The sequence below is a fragment of the Bison bison genome, unplaced genomic scaffold (genome assembly GCF_000754665.1).
Source record: "Bison bison bison isolate TAMUID 2011002044 unplaced genomic scaffold, Bison_UMD1.0 scf7180017864068, whole genome shotgun sequence".
NCBI lineage: Eukaryota > Metazoa > Chordata > Mammalia > Artiodactyla > Bovidae > Bison > Bison bison.
This window is the reverse complement of record NW_011494640.1, coordinates 6,041,038-6,047,920: the sequence shown is the minus strand read 5'-3', so window position 1 is coordinate 6,047,920 and position 6,883 is coordinate 6,041,038. Positions and strand designations below refer to the sequence as shown.

The 6,883-nt window shown below is 43.0% G+C and overlaps 1 protein-coding gene across 1 annotated transcript in view; it reads right to left on the bottom strand.

Annotated features, from left to right (window-relative positions):
- The window catches only part of DNER (delta/notch-like EGF repeat containing), a 290,628-nt gene that overhangs the window by 115,440 nt on the left and 168,305 nt on the right, over positions 1-6,883 (bottom strand). The gene's annotated exons all lie outside the window — the stretch shown is intronic.

The window sequence follows — 6,883 nt, the reverse complement described above, 5'->3', positions numbered from 1 at the left end:
CATGTATGAAACGAGTTGCCAGTCCAGGTTCGATGCACGATACTGGATGCTTGGGGCTAGTGCACTGGGACGACCCAGAGGGATGGTATGGGAAGGGAGGAGGGAGGAGGGTTCAGGATGGGGAACACATGTATACCTGTGGCAGATTCATTTTGATATTTGGTAAAACTAATACAATTATGTAAAGTTTAAAAATAAAATTAAATTAAAAAAAATAAAATAAAAAATAAATAAAACCAGCTTGAACATCTGGAAGTTCATGGTTCACATATTGCTGAAGCCTGGCTTGGAGAATTTTGAGCATTACTTTACTAGCGTGTGAGATGAGTGCAATTGTGCAGTAGTTTGAGCATTCTTTGGCATTGCCTTTCTTTGGGATTGGAATGAAAACTGACCTTTTCCAGTCCTGTGGCCACTGCTGAGTTTTCCAAATTTGCTGGCATATTGAGTACAGCATAACCAAATATAATTGGGTCAATTGAAAAGAAGAGCAGTGGGAAAATGCCTGCAGAAGAGGGCTATATTTTGTAAGTCAAAGTCGCTCAGTCATGTCCAACTCTTTGGGACCCCATGGAATATACAGTCCATGGAATTCTCCAGGCCAGGCTACTGGAGTCGGTAGCCTTTCCCTTCTCCAGAAGATCTTCCCAACCCAGGGACTGAACCCAGGTCTCCCACATTGCAGGTGGATTCTTTACCAGGCTGAGCCACAAAGGAAGCCCATATTATGTAAGTAGAAGCTTAAACATCTGTCATCAGATGCCTTTTCTCAATATGATATCAGGTCACATGAGAAGAGAACTAGATTGGGAAAACAGCCAAGGAAAGATTTATTGAACCAAAGACAGAATTTGACCAGGTCATGAACAAGCATTACTCCCCCAGCTTTATTTGTTCAGTTTGTTTCAGACCTGGGTCTCCCTATGAGCTCCACTGTAAGATGCTGGTAGGAGTCAGAGCCTAGATCTGAACAGTTCAGAATCAGACCCAACACTGTACCAGATGGTATTTGATCCAAATGAGACAAAAATTTCCCTCTAGCCTCCTCCAACAGTTACAGTCTAGAGAGAGGTACACTGAAGCGGATAAAATCTGTTGCAGGAAAAAAATGAAAATTCCATTTATTTTTAAGTTATTTGTTTTTTATTGGAAAGGATCTTTGTTGCTCTTGAGAACAACTATATGGACATTCTGCTTCTGATGTGGGAAAGTAAGCTTTGAACAAGGGAAAGTGTTAGTCACTCAGTCATGTCTGACTCTTTGTGATCCCATGGACTATAGCCTGCCAGGATCCTCTGTGGAATTCTCCAGGCAAGAATACTGAAGTGGGTTGCCATTCCCTTCTGTAGGGGATCTTTCCCACTGAGGGATCGAACCCAGGTCTCTTACATTGGAGGCAGATTCTTTACCATCTGAGCCCAAACCCAAGAACAAACAGATTGATCCACAAATAACTGAATTCCAGACCAAAACACCCTAGCACTACTTCATGACTCTGAAAGTGAACAAAAGCAGGCAGGTTGTGGAGAAGAGTCAAAATACAGTCAGCATGGGCTGAGGTTCAGGTTTAGGAAGCCCCACCCTGCAGGCATCCTTAACTGGACCTATGGCCCAGAGAGGCCAAGACACTAGCATCAGGACTTCCCTGATGGTCTAGTGGTTAAGCACCCAGCTACCAATGCAGGGGACACAGGTTCAATCCCTGGTCGCGGAAGATCCTGCATGCCACAGAGAAACGAACCAACCCCGTGAGCCAAAACTACTAAGCCTGTGCTCTAGAGCCTTGGAGCTGCAACTCCCAAAGCCTACACGCTCTAGGGCCCAAAGCCACCGTGATGAGAAGCCCATGAACCATAACCAAGAGTAGCCCCCGATCGCCGCAACTAGAGAAAGCCCATGCACAGCAAGGAAGACCCCATGAAGCTAATTTAATTAATTTGCTAATTAATTAATTTCAAAGGAACAAGGGGAAGGAGTGCAAGACAGGCACCCCATGAAGAGTGAAAAGGGTTCTGGGAAAGAAGACAGTTAGAGACGAGGGTCCCCAAGTTCTGTATCTGAACTCTGTCCATGTCTCTCAGTGACCCTAAACCATAACAAATGGGGCACCAAAAGCCAAAGGTTGAGATTCAATTCCCTGCCTCACTGCCGCTATCACTGAGCTTGCAATGGATCTAACCAGTAAGAGTCGCCTGGGTACATTAGTGAACACTGGTTAATCCATCTTGGCTAGTTTCCTTCCACATGAAACGATACTGTTGCTACTGTTTCCAGCCCTTTATTCATTCATGAATTCAACCTGGCTCACAGGTACTCCAGAGATACAGAAAAAAAAAGTTCAGCATCACTGCCTTGAGGAAGTTGGGAGTCCCAGGAGAAAAAGCAGAGCTGCACCCAAGCAGCTGTCACACAAGCTAGAACTTGACCAGAGAAGGAGCTTGGTGCAGCAGAGAGAACGCGGACTCCAGAATCAGACAAAGCTGAGCTTGAACTCTGGATCCACCAAGACCTAGAGCCTCAGAATCTACCTTGTACAGCAGTTGTGGGAAATAAATAGTGGTCTTTATCTTAATCACTTACTCTATACGAGGCACTTCCTACGCACTGTATAGGGCTTCCCCAGTGGCTCAGACAATAACAAATCCACCTGCGATGCAGAAGACCTGGGTTCGATCCCTGTGTCAGGAAGATCCCCTGCAGAAGGGAATGGTTACCCACACCAGTGTTCTAGCCTGGAGAATCCCATGGACAGAGGAGCCTGGAGGGCTACAGTCCACGGGGTCACAAAAAGTCAGACACAATTGAGCCACTAGCACTTTCACATGCGCTGTGTACTAATTTAGTTCTTATAACAACTCACTGTGAAGTGAAAGTGGCTCAGTTGCGTCCATCTCTTTGGGACCCCACGGACTATACAGTTCATGGAATTCTCTAGGCCAGAATACTGGAGTGGATAGCCTTTTCCTTCTCCAGGGGATCTTCCCAACCCAGGGATTGAACCCAGGTCTCCTGCATTGCAGGTGGATTCTTTACCAGCTGAGCCACAAGGGAAGCCTATCACAACTCATTGGGTAGATATCATTAATACCACCACCCTTACTCTAGAGATGCAAAAAATGAGGCACAGGGAACTTTTATTGGAGTATAATTGCTTTACAACGATGTGTTAGTTTCTGCCGTAAACAATGGGAATCAGCTATATGTACACATGTAATCCTTCCCTCTTGAGCCTCCCTCCCACCTCCCACCCTTACCATCCCATCACACGAGGTCAGCACAGGGCACCAAGCTGAGCCCCTGTACTCTACAACAGCTTCCCACTAGCCATCTGTTTTACACATGGCAGTGTATATATGTCATTTGCAGTGACTTGAATGAACCTAGAGACTGTCATACTGAGGGAAGTAAGTCAGAAAGAGAAAAACAAGTACCATATACTCATGTATATAAGTGAGATCTAGAAAAACGGTACTGATGAAACTATTTGCAGAGAGAGGCATAGGGAATTTCAGTTTACTTGCCCAAAGTCAGTAAGTACTAAAGTGATCACGCAGATTAAGACTCAGGCAGCAAGGCTGCTTGGCCCCCGCTACGTTTTGTTGAAGAACAACTTCAAGTGGCAAACACGGGGCTTTAACACACAGTAGGCACTCCACAAGTGGAAGATACCATCACAAGTGTTATTGTTACTGCTGATGCCACGTGATTACAATGGAGCCACAAGAGAGAAAGAGCTGAAGTTCAAGGTGTTTACCTGCAATAATGGTAAATAATCTTCATGTGCTTGACTGGACACACACATTAAGAAATCACAATTAGTGGTGACCTCTCTAGGTATATCCTTCCTCTTTTTCAAAAGAAAAGCACCAGGCTATCATTATTTATCTCTTCATTCACTCATCACACTGTCACTTTGGACCCCCATCTGCTAGCACTAAACCGAGTATCACAACGGTTCTCAAAGGGGAAGTATTAATAGAAATAAAGGTGAGGGACAGGCTCCACCACTCACTAAAGTGAGTGCAGCTGGGAGAAGCAAGCAAGCAACAGGCTTTGCAGTGTTTTGAGACAATCTCAGAGAAACTGTGTCATGTGGGGAAAAGAAAGAGAACAAAAAAGAAATATGAACTTAAAAAAAAAAAAAGAAATATGAACTTAACCCTAAATCAAAAATTAATTAGCATGCACCAAACATAGAAATAACATTTTTACTCACACTTAATAAGTCTTAATACCCTGCTTTGTTTCCAAAAGATGAAACCAGACACCACTTGGAACTCCAAGGATCTCAGCTATTACAATTCCCCAATGAAGTGGTGATTTAGGGATAATGCCAGATTTTAAAAGAATAAGAGCAGTATTTTATTTGGGCTTTTATGAGGACATGTTGCACATTTCTTAAATAAATACATGCAGTTTCATATGATCCTAAGAGAGTACTTTCACCAAAGCATACATACCAAGATCCTGGAGAAAACAACCAAATCCCAGGACTATTAATATATAAGTTCTAAATCCTGATGGGGTAACATGCCCAGTTTCTGAACAATACACATTATCTCAGAGATAAATTTTATGACATGTGTGGCTATTGCCTATAAATCAATTTAAGATGAAAGGCATTACTCTGATATTTGAGTTGGACAAAAGGATTTATGTGGCTAGATTCCTCAAAGCTATAAAATGTAGAAAAATAAAAATAGTTTGGATAAACCCTTGGAGGGTGTTGCAGTGGGGTTTAACCTACAGGGGCCTTTGGGCTGACATTGGGTTTTAGACTCAAGCTTTCCTTAGAGTCGTTTAGAGGTTATGAAACTTCTCTGTATAAACATCACTTGAAACAACAAAATGGATTTATTGACTGAGCAAGGGGTTCTTAAACTGATATATTTGAATCAAAGACTTAGAAGTAGGGACCCTTAAAGGTAATAGTGAGCCCTTTTACAACAAGGAAGCGTGGCCGGAAGAGATAAAAATGACATGGCTTTCCCAAGGTGATATGACTACATTCCCACCACCCCCACCATCATCATCACCATCATCAGACATTCGTTCCGCACTTAGCCAAGGGCTAAGCACAGTGCCAAGGGCTTTGGGGCTTTTTCTATTCTTCAACTGGTAAAGGATTTACAACTATCATTCTCCTTTCCTAAATGAGGAAAATGAGCCCAAATATCTGTAAAAGAACTGGGTCCAGATTTCAAACCCAAGCAGTGTGACCTGAAAAACCCACATTCATAACTACGCCACTTTCCCACTCCTCATCAGGCCCAGACTCAGGTCCCCTGATTTCCACGCCACCAAAGGCACCGACTGTCCACATTTGGCAATGGAGCCTCCATGTTACATGATCTGCATGTCTGTACAGACGGCCACATGAAAAGATGCTCAACATCTCAAATTTAAATGCAAATTAAAACTACAATGAATTTTTGACAAGTTTTGACAGAACTTTAGGTCTCAAAAGACTTGTGTAAGTCTACAATAAACCTGGTTTTAGGGATAAACAAACAAGTGAGCTCCCTGGTGGCTCAGCAGCACAGAACCCACCTGCCAATGCAGTAGACTCTGGTTTGATCCCTGGGTCACGAAGATCCCCTGGAGAAGGAAATGGCAACCCACGAACAGTTTTCTTGCCTGGAGAATCCCATGGACAGAGGAACCTGGCGGGCTACAGTCCATAGGGTTGAAGAGTTGGATAGGACTTAACAACTAAAACAATAACCAGCAATCTCACTCCTGGGCATCTTTCCAGACAAAACTATAATTCAGAAAGATACAGGCACCTCTGTGTTCACTGCAGTACTACTTACAACAGCTAAGTCGTGGAAATAACCTAAATGCACATCAATATATGAATGGAAAAAGAGGATGTGGTACATATATACTATGGAATACTGCTCAGCCATAAAAAAAGAATGAAATAATGCCATTTGCAGCAACCTGGATGGACCTGGAGATTATCATACTAAGTGAAGTCAGAAAGAGAAAAACAAATACCATATGGTATCACTTATATCAGAGATACCAAAGGAACATTTCATGCAAAGATGGGCTCGATAAAGGACAGAAATGGTATGGACCTAACAGAAGCAGAAGATATTAAGAAGAGATGGCAAGAATACACAGAAGAACTGTACAAAAAAGATCTTCACAACCCAGATAATCACGATGGTGTGATCACTCACCTAGAGCCAGACATCCTAGAATGTGAAGTCAAGTGGGCCTTAGAAAGCATCACTATGAACAAAGCTAGTGGAGGTGATAGAATTCCAGTTGAGCTGTTCCAAATGCTGAAAGATGATGCTGTGAAAGTGCTGCACTCTATATGCCAGCAAATTTGGAAAACTCAGCAGTGGCCACAGGACTGGAAAAGGTCAGTTTTCATTCCAATCCCAAAGAAAGGCAATGTCAAAGAATGCTCAAACTACCGCACAATTGCACTCATCTCACACACTAGTAAAGTAATGCTCAAAATTCTCCAAGCCAGGCTTCAGCAGTATGTGAACCGTGAACTTCCAGATGTTCAAGCTGGTTTTAGAAAAGGCAGATGAACCAGAGATCAAATTGCCAACATCCGCCGGATCACGGAAAAAGCAAGAGAGTTCCAGAAAAACATCTATTTCTGCTTTATTGACTATGCCAAAGCCTTTGACTGTGTGGAACACAATAAACTGTGGGAAATTCTGAAAGAGACAGGAATACCAGACCACCTGACCTGCCTCTTGAGAAATCTGTATGCAGGTCAAGAAGCAACAGTTAGAACTGGACATGGAACAACAGACTGGTTCCAAATAGGAAAAGGAGAACGTCAAGGCTGTATATTGTCACCCTGTTTATTTAACTTATATGCAGAGTACATCATGAGAAACACTGGACTGCA